The following is a 25,567-nucleotide window of genomic DNA, read 5'->3' on the forward strand; positions in this document are numbered from 1 at the left end:
CAGAAGCGCCTGCCCGGGGGCCCACTTGGAGGGGAGGTGGAGTGAGATGTGCTGGGGCCTCACCTGGGGTTTCCAGGTGCTTGCCTGGAGCCCTGGCTGCCCTCTGCTCTCCTCCCCCTCACTGGCCAGCAAGGTGAGGGCCCCCAGGAGAAAGTCCAGGGATGGGTGCCAAGGAGACGTCCTCTGCCCGCGTCCCCTCCATTAATCATGGGCTCGCGGGGGCGCTGGGCCCTGTTTAAGATGCACCGGTGGTTCCGAGGTGAACCAGGCCTCCCCAGGCTCGCTGCTAATCTGCTCCCTCCGAGACAGGCTACCTCGGGCCTGTTAATCACTGGCTGTAATTACAGCCCGACTTCACACGGGGAATGTTAATGGATGCCTCGGATGGAGGGGCTGCCACGCAAGGTGCCCCACTCCCTGTGGCCCCCGATGCCAAGGTTAAGGGATTTGGCGGGCCTGACGGTGCAGAGAAATGAGTGTGGTCTGAAGGTGTGACGCCATACAGGGGATGGGGGAGCCCCTGCAGTCTCTGCGTGCTGACCCTGCCTGGGAGAGCCCTGCAGTGTAGGACAGAGCTGGAGTGGGGGTCCAGGTCATGAGAAACAGACACCTCCTCAGAATCCGAGTGGGCCTCGGCTTTCCCGAGATGCTCACGGGGCCGCGGGACGCGGGAAGGGTGGGGTGCGCCTCTTCCCATCTGTTCATCTCATCCTGCGGGTTCTGCCTGTACTGGTGATGGCGGCCCACGCTAAGTGTAGGTGTGACCTTCTGTCCTCCCTGCACACCGTTGACCCTGGGCTGTCTGCTTGCCACATCCTGGCTTTGCCGGACGCCTTGCCCAGACCCTCCTGCGGGTTCGTGAATGTGGTGGTTGATCCAGACCCCAGGGCGGGGGTCATAGGGCCGGGCCATTGAGTGCCGCTGAGAGCTTGCCAGGACACTTTAAAACCAGTGCCTGCCTGCCCTGGATTCCAGCTCTGCTGGCCCGGGGTGCAGCCCGGACCTCGGGGCTTCCACAGCTCCCCAGGGGTCTCTGGTGAGCACCCTGACTTGCATGGAGTGGAGCCCTTTTGGGGAAAGAAGTGATCTGAGGCTGCAGTGGAAGGTTAAAGTCTATGGCTGCAGCCACTGCGGTGGGGCAGGTGGCTCTGGCCAGGCCACAGCAGGTGTGCAGGGAGGGGTGGGCTCCCAGGTTGCCACCCAGGTGGGCACGGGCACCTGAGTGCTCCCTGTGGGGCCCGCCGGCTGACGAGGACAGGGCTAGGCAGGCCTGGGTGGAGGGGGCCACTAAAACCCGTCAGCTGCGGCAGGGCCAGAGTGGGCTGCAGAGGGGCAGGAGGCACCGAGGCGCTGAGGCTGCGGGAGGCGCCCCACCCGTGCACAGGTGGGGGTGGCTGTGCCCAGAGCCCTGGGTGCCGCCCTGTTGGCAAACCTCCAGTGGGAGGGGCCCAAAGCTGGCCAACCTGCAGGCGTCCACGCCCTCATCTGCCCACCCCCAGCAGCCACGGCGGGTCCCTGTTGCAGCAGCACACTTTCATTCTGACCCTGGGGCCTGGCCTCCAGTCCTGAGGCCCACAGACAGGGCTCGGACCAGCTGCAGCACCCGGCAGCAGCTCAGGACAGATCAACAAAGACACAAGCCCAACCCCAGCGGCCCGGGGCCGGAGGAGCCCCTCCTGGGGGCCGATGCTGCTCAGGACGGCTCTGCCGCGGGTTGGCCCGGTGGGGGCCTGGCTCGGGGCGTTCTCGGCCCACTTTCCGTCTGCACCCTCCAGCTGGTCCTCCCGGCATCTGGAGGTGCTGCGTTCTGCACGGAGCCAGGCCGTTGGCAAACCTAGAACTTCTGCCCTGGGCCTTCTAGATCCCGGTCAGTGCTCACGATCCCGACTTGTTGACCCAGGGTCCTCGAGGCTGCTTCCAGGTCTCAGTGAGCAGGACCCAAGGAGGCCTTTTGCTGAGGTGCTGGTGGGTGGGCTGGAGCACCAGGCTTTCCCGAGCTCCCCACTGGCGGATTCCAGGCCAGACGTGCCTGCTCTTCTGGGCTGGGCCTCCCCGACTTGCTCAGGGTGGCAAGTTGTGCTCTGCCTCTGCTTTCTCAAGGGCTGAGGAAAGAGGACATTCTTCCTCTGTGTGGTGGTTGTTGAGAAGGATTCTGTCATCATGGAATTTGTCCTGGGCACACCTCCTGGGGATGCGGGATGGGGCCCACTCCTGAGAGCAGGGGTCTGGTGTGAGGAGGCGTGGGGGGGGGGTTCCTCCAGGTCCGGCAGCAGAGGGGGTGGACCCTGCCGAGGCACTTAGAGCACACTGTAATTTGCCACCTATGTGAGTGGTAGAGTCCTTGGGGACGCGTGGGTGTGGGGTATTCCTCCTGGGCCACTGGAATGGTCAGCTGAGAGGTGGCCAATAGGACCACTCCCCCACTTGGAGGCTGAGGACATGGGGCCCTGATGTGGCAAGTCAGGGCTGCCAGGCCAGAGTTCCATCCTAGTGGCTCCTCTGGACTGGCCAAAGGTCAAGTCTCACCAGCACTGAGAGGACAATTCCCCACACCCAGCTTGACCCAGTGCTGCTGGGAGGGCTGGAGGTGTTAGGAACCTGCCTGCATGGCAGGCAGCTGGTGCCGTAGAGCTTGCTGGGGGTTGGAGCTAGAGGAGCAGCTCGGCTATCCTGGCCTGTGGTCACCTTGAGGGAGGCCAGGGTAGCTGGGGGAGCAGCGGGGCTGTCCTGGCCTCTGCTCACCTTGAGGGAGGCCAGGGTAGCAGGAGGAGCAGCGGGGCCGTCCTGGCCTGTGGTCACCTTGATGGAGGCCAGGGTACCTGGGGGAGCAGCGGGGCTGTCCTGGCCTGTGGTCACCTTGATGGAGGCCAGGGTAGCAGGAGGAGCAGCGAGGCCGTCCTGGCCTCTGCTCACCTTGATGGAGGCCAGGGTAGCAGGAGGAGCAGCGAGGCCATCCTGGCCTGTGGTCACCTTGATGGAGGCCAGGGTAGCAGGAGGAGCAGGGAGGCCGTCCTGGCCTGTGCTCACCTTGATGGAGGCCAGGGTAGCAGGAGGAGCAGCGAGGCCATCCTGGCCTGTGGTCACCTTGAGGGAGGCCAGGGTAGCAGGAGGAGCAGCGAGGCCGTCCTGGCCTGTGCTCACCTTGATGGAGGCCAGGGTAGCAGGAGGAGCAGTGAGGCCGTCCTGGCCTCTGCTCACCTTGAGGGAGGCCCTGTGTAGGGAGACAGTGGTGTGGATCCAGAGTCACTGCTTGAAACAAGAGCAGAGCCCCTGGAATCGTGGCATTAGACTCCAACGTGGGGCAAGAAGTCAGCAGGGAGGAGCAGACCTGGGGCTGCAGGGCCTCCTCCCGCCTCCTCCTATGCTGCAGGGCGAGGGGCCCCTCTGGCTGGTCGTGGTGGGTAATGGACCTGGGTCCCCCAGAGCTTCAGCCAGGCTCCTCTGTCTCTCGTCCATGGTGCCCAGCAGGTGTCAAAGTCCACCGCAGGGCCCCAGCCACTTAACTCCCAGGAGATGCCAACAGCAGATGGCCTAGAGTACCAGCCAGAGAGCCTCAAGGCTCCCCAGGGATGAAACTGGGTCTGGAGACTCCTCTCTAGCTCTTGCAGTCCTCCAGAGCCCGGGGCACAGGGAGTCCCAGCCTCCCAGTCAGCAGCACCCGAGCCCACACTCCCCAGGAAGCAGTCTCTGCACTGTCCCCCCACCCTGCTCCCTTTTCCTCCAGTGACCAGCTGCTTCGTGCTACCCCCCATCTGGGCTTGCAGACCCTGACCTGAACCCCAACTTGGCCCTGTAGCTTGCACCTCATAACAAACAGGGCAGAGCAGAAGAGGGGGCATCCTCAGTTCAGTCCTCTCTGGCCTCAGGTGGCATCTGGCCGCTGGGGCGGGGTCTCCTATGGGGTCCCCTTGAGTGGAATTTGGCCACAAGCAGAACCCGAGGGTGGCGGGAGGGAGGAGGTCGGGTGGCCTGGCTTCCTGCCCGGCCTCTGCTTCCCAGAACTGGAGCAGATGGCCACTCCGCTTCTCCTTGGGCGTCCCCCTGATTCGTGATTCAGGGATCACAGGCGCCGAATCACAATCCCAGTGTCCCTGTCCCTTCTCTACTTCTTGAGTAGATCCAGCAATCCAGCCAAGTGGGAAACCGGCTCCCTGAGACCCTCGGCCCCTCCTCGGACCCCCTGCCTGTGCCTCCTCCTCTCTTTTCCCAGGCTGCCGGCAAGGCCACTAGGCAAGTCCAGGGCTGCTGTCCTGGCTGCAGGGTCTGTAGGGACTCGGTGTCTGGGTTTCTCTTTCTTCCTCACGTGCCTGCTTTCCTCTTGTCACTCTGCATCCCCAGGCTGGACCCTGAAGAGTTTGCCATGGTGCTGATGTGTGCAGTACCTGAGAGACTGAGGGGTGGGGATGCATCCGGGGCTCAAAGCCCACCCTCAGCCGCTTGGGAGTCACGTGACCCTACATGGGTCATGCCCCCAGCCTCCCCGTCCTTCTATAGAATGGGACAATGGCAGAACCTGCCTTGGATTCGATGACCAACGCAGACAAAGCTTCCAGCTCGGCGTCTAGTGCTTAGAGCGTGAAGCACGTGATAGGTCAGGGGTGGCAATAAGCAGGAGTTCTCCTGGTCTGCAGTTTCAGTTCCCTGCAGTCAACTACAGTCTGAAAATATTAAGTGGAAAATTTCAGATATAAATGTGTCATAAGATGTGTGCCGCATGCCAGTCTGAGAACTGTGATAAATCCCGTGCTGCCCCACTCCATCCTGCCTGCGGCAGGAGTCATCTGTCCACAGTATCCACCCTGTATATGCCACACGCCTGTTAGTCATTTAGCTGTCCCAGTATCACAGGGACATTCTGGGTCCTGCAGGGCTTGTGTTCAAGTAACCCTTATTTTATTTAAAATGCCCCCAGAGCACAGGAGTAGCCATGTTGGTGATTTTACTGGGGTGTATTGTTCTGACTGTTGTATTAGTTGTTACTCTCTTGCTGTGCCTGCTTGATGGATTAAACCACACCATGGGCACCATAGGTGTGAATAGGGAAAGCAGCACGGAACTGCTGGTTTGTTACCATCCAGTTTCAGGCATCCACTGTAGGCCTTGGAATGTACCCCCCTCAGATAAGGGGGTGACTGTAGATCAGTGTCAGTTTCCAAGTGCACTTTAACCCCTTGGAGGGAGCCCTGGGTGGCGACCCTCAGAGCAGGGTAGTGCTGCCCTCTGGGCTGCTTCCGGCCTTCCACGCTGACCTCAGACAGCTCTGCCTCTGCCCTCACTCTGAGCTGGGCCTTGGCATCCCTGTGTTCTCTGACAGTGCCTGGGCCTCAGCTGGGTGCTTGAGAAGCAGATCCTGAGATTCGTGCACAAGCAGCTCTGGAGACTTAAATGAGACAGGAAGGGGAGCTGGGGACGTGGGCAGGGATGAGAGGCAGCCAGGGACCTCCACGGGCCCCGGAGCCAAAGCCCCCTGGACACCCTGAGAGCCAGTGTGGAGCGTACACCAGGTTCTCCAAGAGGAGGCAGCTGTGCTCACCTGCCTCTCGTTCATTGGCCCAGGCTCTGGAGCATGGTGCCCGGGCACTGCTGGCCATCTGGCCCTGGCAGGCAGAGAGCCCTGCGAGTGCTGGCAGCTGGGAATGGCTGTGTGCGTTGAGAACCAAGGTGAGGAGAGGGTGGGCTGGCGGCTCTCCTGCACACCCACCTGGGCGACACGGTGCCGGCATGTTGAGATGGCGCTGGCAGCTGATAAACGCAGAGCGGCCGAGCCTCCCGCCAGCTCTGCCGGCAGCTCCGGGTTGTCATCTCCCCAGCAGCCTTGCCACCTGCCCGGGTCTCGGGTGCCTGGGCTGTGGGTGCTCAACCTTGTGGGGTGCGGGCCTTTCCAAGGCCATGTGGCACCTCCCCAAGAACCATTTCCTTATGGCAAATGGCCAGCTTTGTCACCAGGGAACAACGGTAGTCTGCTCTGACCTGACCCCCACATGAATGTGCACACTACAGTGGTCTTGGGTACGCCCTGGCTGGCTGCATCAGAGCCCCTGAGGATGCCCCCTCCCTGCACCTGGAACCCGTGGACGTTACTGTACTTGGCATTCGCAGACTTTCAGATGTGGTTAAGGATCCTGAGTGCAGACTGTGCTACGGTATCCAGATAAACCCTAAATGCAACCACCAAGTGATTTATGAGGGGAAACTAGGGGGCGGTTTGAAATGGACAGGTGAGAAGCAGCCCATGTGGTCACAGTGAACGCCTGGAGCCCCCAGAAGCCGGAAGAGGCAGAAAGGACCCTTGGTGGAACCTCTGGAAGGAGCGTGACCTGGCCCACACCTTGGTTTCTGTCCAGCAAGGCTGTGGACTTGTGGCCTCCTCCTGTGAGAACGGACTTGTGTTGTTCTTGGTCACGGTCATGGTCACTGCACCAAGCGTAGGGGCACCTCAGGGACAGCGATGACCTGCCCTGGGCACGAGGGAGTCCTTCCAGCTCTTCTTGACAAGGTTTTAAGTGTGTGCTGCTGTCGGCTCTGGGCGTCTCCCTCTTGCTTCCCCTCTGCCGTGTTTTGCCTGGGGACATGTCGGTACTATAGCAGCTTCTGTGAGGAGCAGTTCCGCGGCGGGCAGCCTCTGACTTGGTGGCTGTGGTGAGGTCTGCCTCCCCGGGCCCCACGACAGGAGCTCAAGGTGAGGGGCCTGGGCGTCCCTCCCCACAGTCCTTTTGCCTCTCCTTCCCTGCAGGTGAACATGTGGGTGTCCATGAGCGACAGAGCTGCTGGAGGGTTTGCATTCCCGTCCTGGCCCAGGACTCCTCCTCGAATGGCCCTGCTCCATAGAGTGAGCACCCTCCTTCAGAGAGCTGCACCCCACTGATTGGGGAAGCTTGTGTGCAGTGCCTGAGTGTGGGAGCTGGACAGGGGATGGTCCTTCCTGCTGGTCAGCTCCTTCCCACTCGTTTCTTCTGCATGTGTCTTTGGCCATGGGGCCATAGGACGGGGAGGAACCTCTCACCTGCCCCACCCAATATGGCGGCCACAAAGCCCACGTAGCTGCAGAGTGCTGGGGACGTGGCGAGTGTGAACCGAGAGAGGTGGAAGGCGTAGAACGCACACAGGACCTAGTGACGTGCGCGAGGCATGGGGCATAAAATCTCTCATTGATTTTATGTGATTACGTGTCAAAATGATACTACTTTGAATATGCCGTGTTCAATAAAAAAGATCATAAAGATGACTTCTGCTTCCTGATTTTTAATTTTTTTCAAGGTGGCTACTAGAAAATGTTCGATTAGACATCTTCCCAGGCTTCTGTGGAACCACGCAGCTCTCACTTGGCTAGGCCAGCCCCGGGCATGGGGACTGGTCTCGTTTGCTCTCTGTCTGACGGGTCCTGCAGTGTGCTAGATGGTGCCCTGCCCAATTCATATGCCCAGTCTCTGAGCCCCATGGATGGTATTTGGAGATGGGCCTTTGGAGGAAGTTAGGCTAGATGAGGTCATGAGGTTGGGGACCTTGTGCTGGTATTAGAGCACAAGAAGAGACACGGGAGGGCTCACTCCTCTGCCTTGTGAACACACAGCCAGAAGGCTGCGGTCTGCAAGCAGGAAGCGTCCTCGCCAGACTGGCCAGTGCTGACCCTCTGCTCTTGGTGTTCCAGCCTCCAGAACTGCCGGAAGTAAACATGTGCTGTTTGAGCCCCAGTCCGTGGCATCGTTCTGGTGGCCTGAACTGTTTAGATGGGACTTGACGGGAATCACTGTGGAACACGGGGGAGGCTGGCAAGGGACGGACGGGGTGGTGTCTTCTTTCCTGGGCCTCACAGGCAGGCGTGGGGAGGACCAGCCTCCCTCTCCAGTTCCCTGCTCAGCAGCAGGAACGCTTGCTTGCAGGTGGCCTGCGCAAATTGCAGTGAGGCCAGAGGAGGCAGCAGCAGGAACAGAATCACGAGTTTCTCCAGTTCCAAAGCAAGGTTTGAGCCCTGCCTGCCCAAGGAGGTGTCCAGTCAGGGAGGAACAGGTGATGTGTTCTAGAAAAGTCACAGGCGAACCACAGCATCCCTCTGCATTTGTACAGTAGTTAAATAGCAGCTCTCTCACTGTGGTCAGAAACACACGACAAGGGACCAGCCGTCCATCCTGGGTGGTGCAGTCTGGTGGTGTAAGCCACGCACACCACGCAGCCCTCACCACCGGCCACCTCCGTGACTTCCTGAACTGGAACTCTGCCCCATTCACCCGGAATGGGAAGCCCACTCTGTCCTTGCCAGACCCCAGGAACCAGTCGCTCACCGTCGGGGCTCATGGGAAGCTGCTTCCTGGTCACACGCCTGTGAATGGAGCAGTGACCCAGGTTCTTGGACCTGTCAGTCTCTGTCCACTCCCCCTGCCCGTGGCCAACATGCCCCCTCCACTGCTGTTTGAATGAATGACTGTCACATAATTCAAAAACTAAAACCCGCTCGAGAGGAGCGACCCCTGTTCACCGCGCACCTCCTGCTCCCCGTCTCCTGAGCGAGCCAGGCGCTTTCCAGGGATAATGGCAAGAGCAGGGCAGGCCGGCTACACGCACCACGTGACCCGAGACGAGGGGTCCCATCTGAGCCTGTGACAGCGAGGTTTTGAAGGATAGGTTCCAGGCAGGGCGGTGCTCCGTGGAATGCAAATGGAGGATTTACCAGAGAAGGGCATCCTATGCGAATCCAGGGTGTGGGCAGCTCAAGGCTGGCTTCCTCAGCAGGAGGGGCTGGGCTGGAGAGCTTCGGTAGCCCCTCCATTCTTCCAGGTCGAGACTGGCTGTTGATGGTGGCACAGAGAAGCAGGCAAGGAAGGGACGTGGGAACAAGCCTGGCCTCTCTGTCCTTGACTCCGGTGTCCTGGAGCTGTTGACATCTCTGTTCTTTGGTAGCTGTGAGGGTTTCCCAGGCAGGTGTCCGAGCTCTGTGGTCAGAGAGTACTCTGGTGCCAGCAGACAAAGAGCCTGGGACCTGCTGTTGGACAGGTGGAGGTGTGGCTGGGCGGCTGGGCCCACCCACTTAACCGGCTCATCTGTCTGCAGAGCAGCTCACACGGGCCCAGGGTACATTGCTTAACCAACCTCATTACTCTTGTGCATTTAGCAGCTCGGGGGAGATAATACCTTTCAGGTTTGACCCAATTCTAGTTTTTGTTGTCATAACCATGGAAAATCGACCTTTGAGCCCCTCAGCTGCAGGCCTGAATAGGGAGTGATTTACTGCAAGTGTGCTGGGCCGAATCCCTAATGCGCCTGCAGGGCAGCGCTGCGGCCTTCCCGCCGAAGCCATAATCTCCTCGCAGCAGCAATTTACACGGCAAATCCTCCCGCTTCCCCACCACCCAAGAGCCCACTCCCTGGAGATTTCGAAAATTGGGTTACCTTGAATTAAAAGTAAATAAACAGGTAGACAGGCAAAGCAGCAAACAGACCCCCAGTGCTGGGATTTGCATTTTTAGGCCGTGCCAATCCTGTTCCTCTCCAGGGCTGTGATTTCACTTCCTGTCTCCAATGAGTGGCCAGGGCTCCAGGCAGGGAAGTTGAGGCCTCACATGGTCTGCTTGCAGAAGTTCTGGAACCAACGTCCTTGATACGGGGAAACAACGGGGCAGGTGTATCAGTTAGCTATTGCTACACAACAAATGACCCCCAGGGCCACGTACATACAGCCCCAATTGTTTCTTTCGATTGCTTCTAAATCTGTGGGTCCGTTGGGGTCAGCTGACCCTGGCTGGGCCCCTCGTGGGCCTGGGAGCCAGTTCAGTGACTCTGCTGCGGGCTGGGGGGTCAGCCCACTGCCCACAGCAGACGAGCATCTGCAGGTTGTCTTTTGTCGCTTCTCAGCACCCACAGCTGTTCAGACCATAACCCTTCCAAAGCCTCCTGCACATCTGCCTGACATCTGCTGCCTCCAGGGAGGCTGAGGGAGGCCACTGCAAGACCAGGGCCTGCAGCTGCCCAAGGGGCCTCGAGCCCACCGGCTGCCTGCCTTGCCTGGGAAGGCCTTGGGAAGACTCCAGGTGTTTCTTGGTGGCTGCTGGGGTGGCTGTTGTGCCACAGAAGAGAAGGGGCCTGGTGCCCCGCTGGGCTGCTCTCGCACAGCACGTTGGAGACCCCTTCAGTGCCCAGCCCTGTGCATGCTCTTGGCCTGCCTGGTGTCTCAAGGTGGTGCCACCCCGTGGAGGCCAGGCCCGGGCCTTGCTCCATACACAGGTGGCCGGCACTGGTCTGAGCTAGGGTCCTGTCCTAGATGCCTGGGTTCCTTCCTCTCTCTTCTCACCCAGGAGCTGATGAACAAGCATGGGGGCTCTGGGTGGCACACTGTGGCTGTGGCCTCCCTGCCACCACTGGTGGGGGGCCGCTGGGGCTCTCAGCCCAAGGGTGGGACAGTGCTTATCACTTGGCCCAGACATACCAACTGGGCTCCAGGGCTGTCTTTGCCCATGAAGAGGCTCTGCAGCCTTCAGTAACCTCAGGGGCCCCAGAGCAGCTTGACTCCACTCTAGTTCTGTCTGGGGGGTGGGTTTTTTAATTAAAAGTGGAGAGTAATTTACATACTATGCATGTGTAGGGCTCAGTCCAGTCCAATGAGTTTTGACAAATGTGCTTAACATTGTAGCCATTGCCTAGATTGAGATGTAGAACTTTTTCTCTTTCCCATCTTCCTAGAGTTCAGGGGCAGGTTAGGGGATGCTGAAGCCCCTGGTGGGGCCACGCAAGGCAGGCGGGTGGACCTGGGACGTAAGTGTCTGCCTTAGCAGGAACCCCTGCTGGCCTCGACCTGCATTGGCCAGCTAGAGCCCTGCTCCTCTGCACTGATGGTCAGGCCAGGAGCCGGCAGCAAGGGGCAGCTAGCCAGGAAAAAGTCCCGAGGCAGTGATAGGCCAAAGAACGCCATCAGCAATCCCCCTGCCTCCACACCAGTGTCATGACCCACGTCAGCCAGGGAGATGTCCATGCACCTCCCCAGGGGGGGCCCGCCTGGCCCTCAGACTTGGGGAAGACAGGCGGGCACTCAGCGTTCCCCTGACCATCTTGTGAACACCTGAGATGAAGCCTGGGCCACCCAGCGGGTCTCCCTGTACCTAGGCGGCAGGAAAAGGGACTCTACCAGCTACCCAGGCAGGGCGCAGGGCTGTGCTGCCCAGAGGTTTCTGCCCCAAACCCCTCTGGCTGCAGTCTCTGCCCCCTATTTGCCTCTTGTTTGCCAGGGAGCTGGGGGACAGGCGAGGACTTGCTGCCCACACCGCCCTGGGCAGCTTCCTCCCCGTGGCTAGACGTGGCTAGAGTTCTCCCAGAGCAGGGCTGTCTGGGGACTTCTCTTGGATGTTTGTGCACAGCAAATGTTATTGCAATCGCTAGCAATACGAAGCTTTTTTTTTTTAAAGCATGCTGCTGTCTGAGTTATTTCCTGAACGCCCAGGCTGAAGAGTGAGCCATGCCCAGAGCAGGGAGCCCCTCTCCAGGATTGGAGCGCTCAAGACAATCTCCCAGGAGATGGCGGCCAAGCTGTGGGCAGAGAGGGGCGTCTCAGAGCCAGCTAGGGAGACCCCAGGCCAGTGGGGGGTAAGCGGTCATTCCTGGTCCTGTTGGAGCCAAGGATGAACACCCCCTCCCAGCCTGTCTTTGTCACCCAGAATTCCCCAGGCCACAGGTGTGACCCCAGGCCACCCGACCCACATAGGCTCTGTGCTTCCACTCGCTCTCTCGACTTCTATCCACTTTCTAAAACTTCAGAATCCTACTGAGGTCGTGGTCCCCTCCACTTGAGAGGTCTTGGAGAAAGCCTGCTGTTCAACATCAAAATCCTGTCACCTGTTTCCACAGCAGATACTGGGGCCGTGGAGCAGTGGGCACCAGCTGCTCTCTGCAAAGGGGGCCACTGGGCACCAGCCCCGCCCTCACGCCGGCACCCCCTGTTCCCTCCGGCTCTGGTCTTCTTGCTCACCCCTGTGCTGGTAAAGGACGAAGACTGGTGCTCTACCAGCCACAGGCGAGGGCCCAGGGCGAGGGGCATGCACTGTGCCCGGGGTCTCACAGGGCTGGGAGCAGGCTGGAGGGCACGGCCAGCCTCCAGGCCACCGCAGCCTGGACATTCTACCTCCCCCATCTGGCTTCCTGCTTCCCCACCGGACTGAATTGCCGAGGGGTCACACGTGATGTCCCCTCACCTGGCACAGAGTGGCACAGGCTGCCCATGTGTGTTGAGCACCTGAAGGAAGTGTGGCCCCAGCTGGGGCTCCTGCCTGTTCTTAGCACCGGGAGAGCCTGGGGCCACCTGGCGTGTGGCCCCTTCTCCTCCTCCTCGCCTTTCCAGCTGTTTCCCCAGGGACGTGCGTGCAGTGGTGCGGAGGGAAATGGTTGGTGCACCTGGTCACCTGGCCACCAGCTGAACTCGGGATTTTGATTTTTCCTCCCATCTATCCTTCCATCCTCTCGTCCAACAAGGAGAACGTAGGCTCCCGCAGTCGTGGGGCTTGTAGTGGTGAGCAAAACACAGTTCCCTGTCCTTAGATCGTGGTCGAGCAAGGAAACACACTGACATGTGATCACAGAGTGACTAGGGAACGGGGTGGGGCACCTGCTTCCGCTGGGGTGGTCGGGGGTCACTCATCAAAGATGTGATTTCCCCCTGAGGTCTGGGAGATGCCAAGGAGCATCAGCCAGCGAAGAGGTGGCAGGGAAGGCCTCTCTGGTCCCTGGATACCTGTGTCCACCAGGCCCTGTGCAGCATTGAGGCCCCTGCTCTGGAAGCACCCCATCCCTGGGGGCTCTCATTTTGTCTTCTGTCCTCTTGGGGCTCCTTCTTCTTCCTCCTCTCAGGCCTTCCTCTCCCACCCTCCAGCCCCTGGTGGGTTCCGGTGAGGCCCTGTATCACCTTTGACCGTTCTCACCTGTGGATCCCGCCGGGGACTGTGGCTGTGGCCAGCATTTGCTTTTCATAACCTCTGTGTAAGTGGCTATTGCTGTGTGGTAGATAGTCCCATATTTAATGGCCTCAAACAGCAATCGTTTATTAGCTCCTGGTTCCTGGGGTTTGGGAATCTGGGCGTGGCTTAGTGGGTGCTTTTGGCTCAAGGTCTTTAAGGAGATTTTAGTCGGAAGGTCGGGCTGGGCTGCAGGCTTCAGAAGCCCGCCTGGGGCTGGAGGCTCTGCTTCTGAGGTAGTCCTCATGAAGGGGCTGCCAGCCTCCAGTGCTGCTGCCCAGGGTCTTGACATGAGGCTGGCTTCCTCCAAAGTGGGGGAAGGAAGGAAGACATGGTGTCTCTTGTGACCTAATCTGGGAACTGATGGCACCTTCACCTACTGGATTCCATTCTTCCCACAGACCAACCTGCCATGACGGGCAGGAGCTGGAAACAGGCTTACAGGGGCCTTCTTGAGGCTGGCCTCCAGTCCCCAAGGCAGACAAGATGGCTCCTAAGCCTTAGATCCCAGCACCCAACCACCTGCCAACCCCCTTCCCTAGCCCTGGGGTCTCCTCTGACTCACATCCATCTGCACTCAGCCCCACTAGTCTTAAAGCATTGAATTGCGCCATTTTGAACACGGGAAAAGGTGTGAAAAATAACAGAATGTGCTGCACATCATCATACGGCGTTATCAGCCCCGCCGAAGCCCACTGCACCAGGACCTCCCTGATGAGTCGAGCTTCCCTGATCCGCCCGCCCCTCTCCACCCCATCTGGCCTGGGCACTCTTTGCTGCGTAGTGGGGCAGACCAGAAACCTAGGCGGTGGCTTCTCCCTTCTGTACGGCTCATCTGCCTCATGGGCCTGGTCTCTGAGGCCACCATCTCACTCACTGGTCGCCACCAGCCCTTCGCGAGTCTTCATTTCACATCTGGTCTCTCGCGGCAGCCGATTGAGATTCCTGCCTTGTTTTTACCCTGTGCGCCTGGTCCATATTGACACCAGAGCACGCTTCCTAAGACACACATCTGCATAGTTTCCTGCTTAAAATTCTTCAGATGGCTTTTTAAAGTCCTTGGCCAGGCGTTCAAGGTGCTTCATGATCTGGTTCCTGACTCACATGGCCAGCCTCATCTTCTGGCACACCCAGTCCCAGACCCCCGCGTGCCCGCAGCCCGTCCAGGGGTGTCTCTTTCTCCTCTCCTCTCCCCTGTGCTTCCCCACCCCTCTCTTTTGTTGGCACCAGGAGGAAACCCAAGCACCCTCCCGCCCGGAGCACCATGCCCCAACTTGGGTGCCCGTCTCCCAAGGGCTCTTCTTGAGTCCACTCACTTGTTCACAGGCAGTGATCTGGCCCCTATTGTGTGCCACGCACTGTGCCCAATGCCTTGGGTTTGGTGTGGATCAGAACAAGGTTCCACTCTGTGCTGCAGAATCGTGAGAGCCTGCCCCACCTCTTCTGGGGTAGCTGGGTGCCTGGCATCTATCCACTACACACTTCCAGGCTGGTTCCTCGGGTATTCCCGTGTCCTCAGCGTCTAGCACAGAGGGACTTGTGATCTCAGCAGAGCACCTTTCTGGAACGGCCGGAACCTGGGAGCTGGATGACCTGGAGTCCCTCCGGATGCTTGAGGCAGACCTGGTCTTCCGTGCCAGGGTCTCAGGCCTGGATTGCAGAGGCAGGAACCTGCGCTGCTTTGGTGGGGGAGGCAGGGAAATGGCAGGAAAGTCCTTGCCAGCCCTGTTCACCAAGAGCTGCTTGAAAGGCGGGGGTTCTAGCAAGCCAGGCACAGCTGGGCCAGGGGTTCTTGTACTTGGGGGACATTTTCGATTTGCGGTCTGGAGTTCCCCAGCTGCCGATCCCAGCTGGGCCTCCAGCCTGAGCTTGGTGCAAACAGCCACCAACCAGTCTTCCCTCCAGAAGCTGTTACCCGACCTTGGGGAAAAGCTTTTCCCAAATTACACCCCTCTACTTTGGGAGCCTTAAACACAGCGCCGAGGACACATAAATTACATAAGGCCCTTCCCGTTCCTGTTGGATGCGTTGAATAATGTAACATTTCAACAATACCAAAAGGTACAATGTATTATTAAAACAGGCTGGTGTTAAAAAAGAGGTGCAGCTATAGTCACATTGTCACAGACTCCCACCAGATGCCAGAATAATAAAACCCAAATTATTTTTGCCGGAGACAGGATTCATAAGGCACGAGGGGAGCAGGGGGTGAGGCTGGCTTTGCCAGAGTGGCTTGGAAGTGGAGGAGGAGGTTCATCTACTGCGAGTCTTGCACATTCTCTGTAATCTCCACTATCACGTGCGCGGAAATGCCCGGCCTGCGCTCTTCCCCTCTTGGCTAAAGACAGAGCGAGTGGCGCTTTCTTGGTCTTGGTCTCATTTTAACTTGATGTTGGTGCTTATGTTTCAGGGGGAAGGTGGAGGAAGAGGAGGAATTGAAATGTGCCATGGACGGATGGGGGACAGTGGGAGGGACCTGGGCAGGCGGGGAACAGCTAGTGTGAGAAAGAGGAGGGAAGGGAAGGGTGCCTGCTGAGCTCGAGCGGGCACGTGACCAGGATCCCACACCCTGCGCTTCCGTGTGCTCAGGACCGCATCCTTTTAAAACATGGATTCCAAATCCTTGCCATTACTCAGAATTCTTTTTTCCTTTTGACTTTCCGCGAGGCAGGACTGGAGCCCACGTTTCTTTCTGTGCAATGAAACCGAAGGTGTGGCTGGGAGAGGGGCCCAGCTCTGAGACACACCAGACCTGAACTGGGACCTGGGGGAGCCATTGCCTGGGTCCCCCCGGGAGGCAAGAGAGGATGCTGGCATGTTTCCGGCCTGTTCATATCTCCACTGAAAACAAGCGAGGAAATGAAATGAAGGAACAACCCAACTTGACTTCTGAGGATCCCGGTGTCCTTTGCCTCCTGCCCACCCCTGCCAGTGTCTCTGCTCGAGTGCATGGCTGACCTTCACCAGAAGCCTGCAGCCCTGGTGGCCCGTGGGAATCTGAGTCCCTGGGTGCGAGGAGCTGGTGCTGCCCCGCCCAGTACCCCCTCTGATGGACCGTCCCTGGGCCTCCTGCTGGCAGTGAGGAAAGGCGAGAGCCAGACAGTATGGACAGGGACTGGGTGGCTACTGCAGGTGTCGAGTGCCCGGCTCCTGGGTCTGCGCTGGGCACGTGGTGTAGTGCCTACTGTGGATGGGAAAGCATCAGGGAGGGCTCTTTGGCTGGTCCAGGCCATAGGGCCCATGAGAGGTGGGCTGGGAGGCCTGGGGGCTCCTCCACCCCATCACCCCAGAACTCCAAGGGGTGTCACCAAGCTTATCACAGACTGGACAGGGGCCTTGAGCCTATGGATAAAGAGCCCCTGAATTTACCTGCAGGACTGCATCTTCCCAGAGGTGGCGCTCTTGTTCTCCCCAAATACCAGCCCCTGAGCTGGGGCTGGGGACTTCTTCACTCACAGGTCCTTTCTGCTTCTTTGTAGCACCTCGTCTTGAACCCTGTAAATAAACTCACTTCCTAAGATGATCCCTGATTTATAAAGGACTAGTGACATGCCCAGCCTGTCCTTGGGTCCTCAAGTCCAAGTGTGTCCTCTTTGGGGATTTGGGGGAAAATCTAGATGGATTGTTGGGGCTCTGCAGGGGCAGCTGAGAGCGCGAGGGGTCTTGGGATGCCAGGGTTCTTTGGGGTCGTTCTCCGTTGCCCCGTCCCCTAGAGCCAGCCGTCCTGGGGCAGGAGTGTGCCTGGCAGGCTCCTCTCGTCCCCGGCTCCACGCTCACGTCAGCTCGGAGCTCTGGCGAGGCGCGGCTCCACCCACGCTGCTCACCTGTTGGCTTCCCTCTGCTTTCCGTCCTTCCTCTCCCCAGAACAGGCTGAGTGTCCACTGCGTGTCAGCACAGAGACTGGCCTGGCCTGCCCTCCTGTGCCTGATGTCTGTCCCGTGTCGATGACAGGCTGGTGACAGTGGAAGGTCTGTCCCCCCTCTTCCTGGCCTGCTCTTCCTAGCAAGTGCTGACCTGCTGCTCTGGGCCCCTTTGAACTCCTGCGCCTCAGCCCAGGCTCTCTGCTCAGCCCTTGTGGCCGCCAGGGCTGCTCCCTTGCCTTTCTCCTACCCCACCCAGGCCTCGTGTCCCTGCAGGACAGCACCCTCGCCTGCCTGTCTGTCTGTGGCGTCTGCTCCAACTACAGTGCGTGTTTTAGTCGCATCTCTGCCACGTCCCTCCCACGTCCAGGCTGGACGACTGTGTCTCGTGTCCCCAGGGGTGTTTCTCCCTGTGGCCCTTCTGCCTCTGTCCCTCTTCTCTCCTGTCCCTCACCCCTTCTTCCTCTGCGTACTGGCTTGCAGACATCTAGAAGTCTCCTTTTCCATCTTCTCTCTCAATGACAAGAGTCTGGAAGGAGGCAGGCCTCCCGGGGCACAAGCACTGCAGAGAGCCCCTGGCCTCCGGCACGTCAGGCGCTAGCCGGCTCAGAGGCCGCAGGCTGGGGCAGCCCACCCAAGCCGTGGCAGGGGGACTTTGGTTGATGGGCTGCCGTGGGGCGCTCTTTCCAGAGCTGTCCCTTTCTGAGATGGCTCTTCCCCTAGCCTGGCCCAGCTGACCCTTGCAGGGCCACACCTCACACTCTTCAGCTCTCCTGCCCACCCCATGTCCAGCCTTTCTGGGAAACTTAAGCCTTTCAGCACCCCCAAGTTATTTTGGGGTCCTCACCACTAAAGCAAAGGGGCTGGATCCTGAAAAAGCAAGTAGAGGATCCTGGGGAAGAGACAAGAGTAGTGGTCAACAGAGACGCTCTGCATCCCACTGACCCCCGGGGGTTCCTGCAGGCAGCCTGTGTGTGTGTTGGGGGGCGTGCACTGCACATGTGCTGGACTTCCCCACAGCTGAAAAAGGAGAAAGGCCCGGGACACATCCCTGCTTGAAGGTCAACAGTTGGCGCCTGCACGCTCTTGTGCTGGGCAGCGAGCTTGCCAAGGCAGGCACCGTGGGGGCCTGGCACTGCTCTCCGCACACAGTGGGACACGAGAAATGTGGTTCCGAGGATGAGAACAACGTGGCTCCCACCTCAAAAGGCCAGACCCTTTGTCCCCACCGGTGACTAATGGGGGAAGAGTGGACTGAGACCTTGACCCTGGGTCCCTCTCCTCCCTCCTGGACCCACCAGCCCTGCTCCTCCCCACCCTGCCTGAGGGCAGCCCAGCCAGAACCTTGAGACAGGCTTGGGGCGCTTTGTCCCTCCCACCCGCCCCTTTGATCCCTCTGGCATCCTGCAGCTGGGGGGCATGCTGGGGTGGGGGAGAGCCTGGCGGTCCCCTAAATCTGCAGTGGCTGGGGTACAGGGCGCAGGGTGGTGCGGCAGGAAGCAGCCTGTGTTCTGCGCTGTGGGTGATGGATGGTGTCTCCTACTGCGGAGCCAGGAAAAATGTGCCCTACGGTCAGGACAGGCCTCTGAATTATCTCCCACTCAGCTCCATCGAGAAAACAAAAGCAGGCTGGGCCTCTCTGTGGGGCTGGGCGTAGTGCCTCTGCTGACCGCACAGTGGGGAGGGGCCCAGGGTGCACTGGCCGCCCCCAGCCCTAGACCTACCCATCCCAGTTTAGACTGGGCCCAGGAGGGGGCCGCCAGGATGAGCCCCCACCCCTCGCTCTGAAGCCTGCCCATCCGTCCTCTAAGCCAGCGGCCGTGGAGGGGCCGGGCACAATGTGTTAAATGAAATTACATCTTGTCTCAGGGAACTGGTTTTGGAGGCGCAGCTTGGAAATGTGCGGGGTGCTTGAGGCTTTGCTTTTGGGGTGCACATGAGACTCAGTCTGTGGGTGGGGGATGCAATGTCGCCAGGGCTTCAGGAACCCTAGGTAAAGATCAGTGTACTGGGGAGCAGGGCGTGGGGCACCTCCTGGGTTCCTTTACTGTGCCTTCCCTTCCTGTCTTTGTGCCCTCTCTGTCTCCTTCCGGGGCTAAGGTACTCAGGACTCTGCATGGGCCACCAGGTGGGACAGCTTCTACATGTCCATGTGTCCCCATGCAGCTTGGGATCCCTGGGACTCGTTCTCCTCTCTGTTTCCTGGTGGGGTGGCCCCCTGGCTCACCTGTCTGAGTGCCTCCCCTGGCCTCTCCTCTGCTACTGGTGAGGCAGTTCTATCTGCCCCAAAGCCCAGGGAACCCACAAGCAGACCCACCTGACCCATTCCACTTAGGTCCTGGGCCCTGTTTGCGTTGGGGGTGGTGGGAGAAAGTAGAGGGAGAGTGAGCAGAGCAGGGGTCTCCAGGGACCACCTCCCCCATGTTCTTTGGGGAGATCTCTAAAGCAGGCAACACTGAGAACAAGAGCAGAGGCTCGGGAATGACTTTCAGGATGATCTGCCCGGAACCTGCAAGATGGCAGCAGAGGCTGGGCTGGGGCTTGGATGCAGCTGCTCCTCCCTGTGCCATTGGTCTGAGCAGACCCAGCACTGAAGGTCACGCCCCGGGCTTGCCAGGCTCAGCCCCTGGACCTCTGACCCTGGAGGCCCTGTTGGTACGAAGTGAAGTCCAGGTCTTGTCTTTTGAGCTGGCAGCTGGAATCCAGTCCTGAGGTCTGAGAGCAGCGTGTCCTTTCTGCCCCCTCAGCTTTGGTCCCCCTCCTCAGCCGTTTCCACCTGACCTGTGTCCCCGTCCTCCTCCCCCTGAGCTCTCCACCTGGCCCCTGTCCTGTGTCCTCTGCCAGACCCCTCCCTGGCTGCATGTGGCCCACTGAGATGGGACAGGGTGTTCCGGCCAGCCTGCTGTTCCGTGGAGGAGCGGCCTCCTGGAGCCGGGTGCTGGTGCCCATCTGTGCCTTGCAGCCAGCACTGTGCCTGGCAAAGGTGGTCAGGGAGCAGGCAGGCATTGCTGGGCCTTTTCTGGAGCCAGATGAGTCCTCTATGAGGGCCTTCCTACTATTTGGATGGGGGTCATGCTCGGTCAAGTAACTGGATTTTAGGAAACGAAAAAAAACCGCTAGCCTTACTAGTGGTGTTCTTATCTAAAGAGATTTCTGGGGATGAGCTGGTGGGTGTGTTGCCGTTGGTGGGACCAGGTGGGGGCTCATCCAGTCATGACTGACGAGCTCATTACTACTCCAGAGCCAGTCTCCAGGCCCATGGGAGTGGATCTCCCCGCTGTCTTAGCCTCCTACCTGCCCCATGGTGCACATTTGGGTTGGAATAAAGTAACCAAAGAGAAGTGGGGTACTGTTCTACATAAATCTAGAAATGTTGGTGGGCAGAGTAAAAGTGGGAGTCCACTTGCTTACCCACCAACTCAGTGCCCCAAGCAGCCTCTTCATGCACACAGAAACTTCTAGGCCCTGGGGATTCAGACCTCAGATTCTCCCGGGGAGAATTTGTGGGGCAAGGGATTGGGTGTACCAAGATTTGGTGGTGCTTTTATAGGGAGTCCTGTCCCTGGAGGGCCTCGTGGGAGAGGCCTTGTGCAGAGTCCCTGAGGACTGGGAGCGGGATGGGAGTGGCGCGTGAGCCACGTATGTCGGGAAGAGCATTTCACGAAGCAGGCCGTGCAGAGGCACGGTGCGGTGGGGCAGGCATGCTCAAGCCTGAAGGGGTACCCGGGGGCCATGGGGCCAGGGGTCCGGTAGGCAGAGGAGGATTTACCAGGACGCTGCGTATGAACGTGGGAGCCCTGTGCAAGGGCCTGCGTTTGAGCCTTGCCTCTGTCCCCTTGTCTGGTTCTGAGAGCCCCCCACCCGAGTCCTGTAAGCCTCGGGGGTCTGAGAACTGGATTTACCAAGCCATCGACGTGACCTGGGTGTTGACCGTTGAGGGCTGTGGGAGGGCAGGGGTGTTATCTGAGGAGCCTCGTGGGAGGGAGGGACAGTAGTGACCGGCTGTGGGATCCCGGCTGGAGGAGGCAGGAAGTGGGGACAGGATGGCCTCAGAGACGATGCGGGCTGGCTCGGTGGGGCCCCACGGAGCGGAGCGCGTGGGCAGCAAGAGCAGGAGGGCCAGCAGCGAGCGGCCTTGTGCGCAGCAGTTGGGCAGTAGAGTCTGGTGGCCCATTTCCCCTGGATTCCCCTACTCCCCTGGGCTTGGAGACCCCTAGGGTCACTGATCCCTGGTGGACAACTCTTGGACACTCTTGTCTGTTGATGCCAGTATTTGTTTTGAATCCAAACGAGGAGGCCTCAGAGGTCTTCGGTTTGTGTTCGTTGTCTTACCTTCTTCTCTTTTCCTCCAGGTGGAGAGCCTGCCCTGAGAACCTAGTGCTCTTCCCAGCAACCTTGCTCCCCCCAGGCGAGTTCCCGGAAGAACCTGCGGGCCTCCCTGCCTCAGCAAAGCAGCCCTCGCCTCCCCGGCCAGGTAAGGCTGCCCGCGCTCCGCAGCGCCTTCGGAGTTTGCATTTGCGACGGAAAAGCTTTGGCGTGGGGATGTCACTTCACAGATGGAGGCGCAGGGTTGGGGGGTGCAGCGCGTTTCTAGTTTTCAGAACATGGCGTCTTTGTGGTTTCAGGGATCGGTGGGGGAACCCTGGAACCCATCGGCCTGACCATGGGGAAGGAGGGTGGACGGGGCGAGGGGTCACTGCCTGGCGTCAGCATGAGACGCCACAGAGGCCAGGGTGGGCTCCGTGTTCTGCTCACTGCCCAGGTCACTGCGTCCCTGCGGGAGGCGCTGCACTGTCTCCTGGCTGGAGCTGGGGGGTGCAGGGGCTGCGTGCTCCTCACTGTGTCTGCAGTTCGATTCTGTCATGGGCCCTGGGGTTGGCATGCGACTCCAGGTCTAGGCGAGCTCCACAGGACCTCCCTGGCCTCCCGCGCTGGCCACGAGTCCTGGGACTCCTCTCAGACATCTGCACCTGAGGGTTCCCGTGACCACTTGTTTGGATGGGTTGCTAGAGCGGCTCCCGCGTCTCAGGAAAATGCTGCACTGGTGGGTTTGGATAAAGAGCATGAGGTCTCGAGGGTCCGGACGCAGCTGGCCTGTCCTCTCCCGCCGGGCTAGGATGCACCACCCTCCCGGCCCAGCCAGGTGTTCACCAGCCAGAAGACGCCCTGAGCTTGGGTGTCCAGGGCTCTCCAGGGGTCTCGATACATCCTTGGCCACGTGCTGGAACTCATCTCCAGTCCCTTTTCCCTCCCTGAGGTGCGGAGGGAAATGTCCAACCCTCTTGTCACGTGCATGGACAGTTTCATGCCCCCAAACCACGGGCAGCCCACCAAGAGCCCTGTCAGCATACGAACCAATGATCAAGGGGCCCCTCATGCATAACAAAGTACATTCCTATGCCTCCAAAATGCCAGAGTTTCTAGAGGTGCCTGCCCAGGAGCCAGGACAGAACCCAGAGGGATTCTTTATTTGCCGTGAAGAAGTTCAGCACAGCCCTGCTCCCTGCTAATGACCAGCCAAAGCTGGCCAGGCAGAGTCATCGGAGGCAGGGAGGGCTTGCTGTGGACACAGTGCAGTGGGCTTTCTGGGCTGACTGCGATGCCAGCGAGCCCTGGGTAGGGACCTGGGCGCAGGCTGGCTTCTCCGGTACCCATGCAAAGGCCCTTCCCAGGCTCTTGCTGCAGATCCCTGTGCCCAGCTCTGGTGCTGCCCAGTGCTCACTGCCTTCCTCCAAGGTGCTGGCTCCCTCCTGCCCCAGGCTCAAGTCTCCACGGCTGACCTGTGTTCGTCCACCCCCAGGAGATGGTCCTGACTTACCAGGGTGTGAGAGGGCTGTGCGCCAGAGCAGCTGACCTCAGGTTCCCGGGGGACCCTCTCTGGGGCGGGTTGGTGATCTGAGGCATGCCGTGCTGGGCGGCGACCCTCTGCGGCATGCCGGTGCCGAGCCATGATGCTCAGCAGGTCAGATGTGCAGACGCAGCTTCCGCTGCCGACTGGTTTATGGAGTGTCGTCCGTCACCGTTGAGGGGCTCCTGCCTTTGAACACCTCTGATGAACTGAGCCCATGAGGGGCTTTGGAGATGCAGAAGGAGCAGCCCAGGTGTGGCCCTGGCAGTGTTTGTACTCCAGGGTGGACCTGGACCACGAGCAGACGTGTGTTTAAAGTCATACTGGGAAAGGGAGGCTGTGGGGGGCCGGAAGTGGACGGAGGCGTGGAGCACGGAGGCGCTGCTGTTGCTGGTGGGCAGGCCCCGGGTGCTGAGCTGCGCGTGGGAGCCGGAGGGAGAACCTGGAGGGGCTCTGACCGCCAGCCAGTGGGACCAGCCAGTGCCGAGGCCGAGGCCGCAGCCTGCAGGTGTTGAAGTCCTGAGAACCGTGTGTGGGGCCGAGCTGTGGAGCAGGGCGGGGGAGGAGGTGAGGCCTCGGCGTCCCTGGCCAGGGTCAGTGGCCTCTACGCCGGGGTTAAGAGTTGTGGATTTTGTCTCGTGGGGGCAATGGGAGCCGCTGAGGGCTGGAGGAAGGGGCTGGACGACCCGGCTTGGTTGCGTGAGGACGTCGAGCCTCTCGTGGGGCAGACGGGGCAGGTGGAGAGGCTGCTCTGTTTGGGGGGCTGGTTGGGCCGTGCACGGGCGAGCAGTGGAGTGAGCCCCTGACCAGCGGTCCTTCCACAGTGGCCAGGCCCACAGTGCTGCTGTGAAGGGCACCAGGACCTGTCTGCGCTGTGGCCTGCTCACTGCCGGGATCCTGGCCTTGCGGCTCCAGGACCTTGCTGGAGGCCTGTTTGGGCCTGACCTCACTGCAGGGCAGGCAAGCCCTTGGGGTCACTGTCCTCGAAGCCTTGGGCTCCTAGTTCCAAGCAGCTGTATGTATGAGACTCTGCCCCCGGAAAAACAGCAGAACCTGGATGTCCTGTGGGCAGGAGCAGCAGGTCCACCTACTCCCCTATGGCCTCCTCTGAGGAGGCAGCAAGGCCCAACCTCTCCTTGCTGAGGATCTGAGAACCAGTGTCCCCCTCCCCACCCAAAGTGCATAAGTACATCCTTGGGGCCATCAAAGCGGAAAGCCCATCCCAGGCGGCAGGGCTGGGCGGGAGGGTCACTGCCCAGGCGTCCTTCCACCCGAGCTGATTCACCCTGGGGCCCCTCTTGGACTCCAAGGGCGTGCCCTGCAGTGGTGACGTGAGTGCCATGCGTTTGAGTCTGGCCCTTCTGGTGTGGGGTGTCCAGCCACCTGGGTGTGGCCTCGAGGCGCTTTCTTTCAGTGGGCTCTGGGAGGGTGGTGGCAGGTCTGTGAAGGAGGAGCCCAGGCAAGCAGGCCAGTGGCCAGGGGTGCTGTGCTCCTGACCCCTGCATGCACCCTCCCCCCAGGACCAGTGCATTCGACCGAGTGGTGGGCTCCTAAGAGGGACTGCCAAGCCCACGCGGGGCCTACTGCACAGAGCTCCTGCACGCAGGTGCCCGCCGGGCTCAGAGGCAGCGGAAGGTCGCCGGGGGAGAGGGGCAGAGTGGCTTTAAGGTCAAGGGTGGACGGGGACGTCAGGGCCAGAAAAGGCTGCAGGAGCGCAGGCAGGGCTCGGCTGCTGGCTCAGGAAAGGCCTGGACGTGGAGGCCCCAGGGAGTGGCCCCTCACGCAGACGCAGCCTGGCGTCGGAGGAGGCGTGGCATCTCGCTGTCTCCTCCCAGGCCGCTCCGCACCCCTGCCTTCCGTCAGCCGCAGACAGGTCCCGTGGGTTAGGGCCGTCATAAGGCTCATCCCTTTAAATATGGATTCAATTTGGATCTTACCGTGTCGTAAATTCCCAGTCTTTATTAAAAACATGGATGGAAATTAATCTGCTGCAAAATGAGATTTGTCTACTACATGCAGTGGCTGAGGCCAGGGGCTGACGGGCCTTCAGATGTGGGAGGAGACGGCCCCACGCAGGGACAGGAGCTGGTGGGGGGCTTCCCGCTCTCCCTCCTGGCCTTCCCCAGCCACTCTCGGGAGTCAGAATTCTCCTGACCCACTGGGCATCCTGGGGTCACTCAGAGGACCCGAAGGCGTGGCTAGCTATCCCTTCTCCTGACGTGTTACAGGGCAGGAGGGCCTTTAGTCTTGGGAAGCCATGGCCACCCTGATGGCCAGGTGGCAGAGGCTGGGCTGAGCGTGAGCGCGGTGCCCTGGAGGGGCTCTAGGTTGGGGCTCATCCATCTCCCCTGGCCCGTCCTCGGGCTGCACCCCTGAGCGCAGCACGCACCTCCCCATAAATCATCCCCAAATGAGGCGGTTTCCTGCGCTCATCCATCACACCCGTCTCTTGTCTGCTTGTTTTTAAAAGCTGTTAAACCAGCATCCATCACAGGGGCCCTTGGCACCAGGCTGAGCTGAGACGGCACGGCCTGCGTCAGTGGCAGGTGTGCCCAGCACTCTCTGGAGGGGTGGTCACCCAGGGTGAGGAGGGGGCAGCGTGTCTTTGCCAAGAGGCACCGGGATCCACGGAGGTATCTCTGTGACACTTGCAGCTGTCGCCCCAGGTGTGGGGCACGGCCTGGTTGTCTACCTTCTGGTGCCCGCCGTGGACTCTTTAGCTTGCGCCAACCTTTGGAGACTTGGATCCGTCTGAAGCACCAGTGGCTCCTCTTCTCCTGGTAAATGGATTCGGGAAGGAAGCCGAGGGCAGGCGCTGGGCTGCCCCTCTCCAATCCCGTCCTCCAAACGCCTGTCCCGGGCTGGCTCTGCAGTGAGCCCTGCTGATGGGCCTGCGCCCGCTGCCCCTCCTCCTCCCCACCCTATTGAGG

The 25,567-nt window shown here is 60.2% G+C and overlaps 1 protein-coding gene across 8 annotated transcripts in view; it reads left to right on the plus strand.

The window, feature by feature from the left end:
- Positions 1-25,567, plus strand: part of Rbfox3 (RNA binding fox-1 homolog 3) — a 393,803-nt gene that overhangs the window by 71,199 nt on the left and 297,037 nt on the right. For all 8 annotated transcript variants that reach the window (XM_047544871.1, XM_047544867.1, XM_047544874.1 and 5 more), the window contains exon 2: positions 21,142-21,263. The gene's annotated coding sequence lies outside the window, so the exon portion shown is untranslated. The remainder of the gene's footprint in view (positions 1-21,141; positions 21,264-25,567) is intronic.

Source organism: Sciurus carolinensis, chromosome 3 (assembly GCF_902686445.1).
Source record: "Sciurus carolinensis chromosome 3, mSciCar1.2, whole genome shotgun sequence".
Lineage (NCBI taxonomy): Eukaryota > Metazoa > Chordata > Mammalia > Rodentia > Sciuridae > Sciurus > Sciurus carolinensis.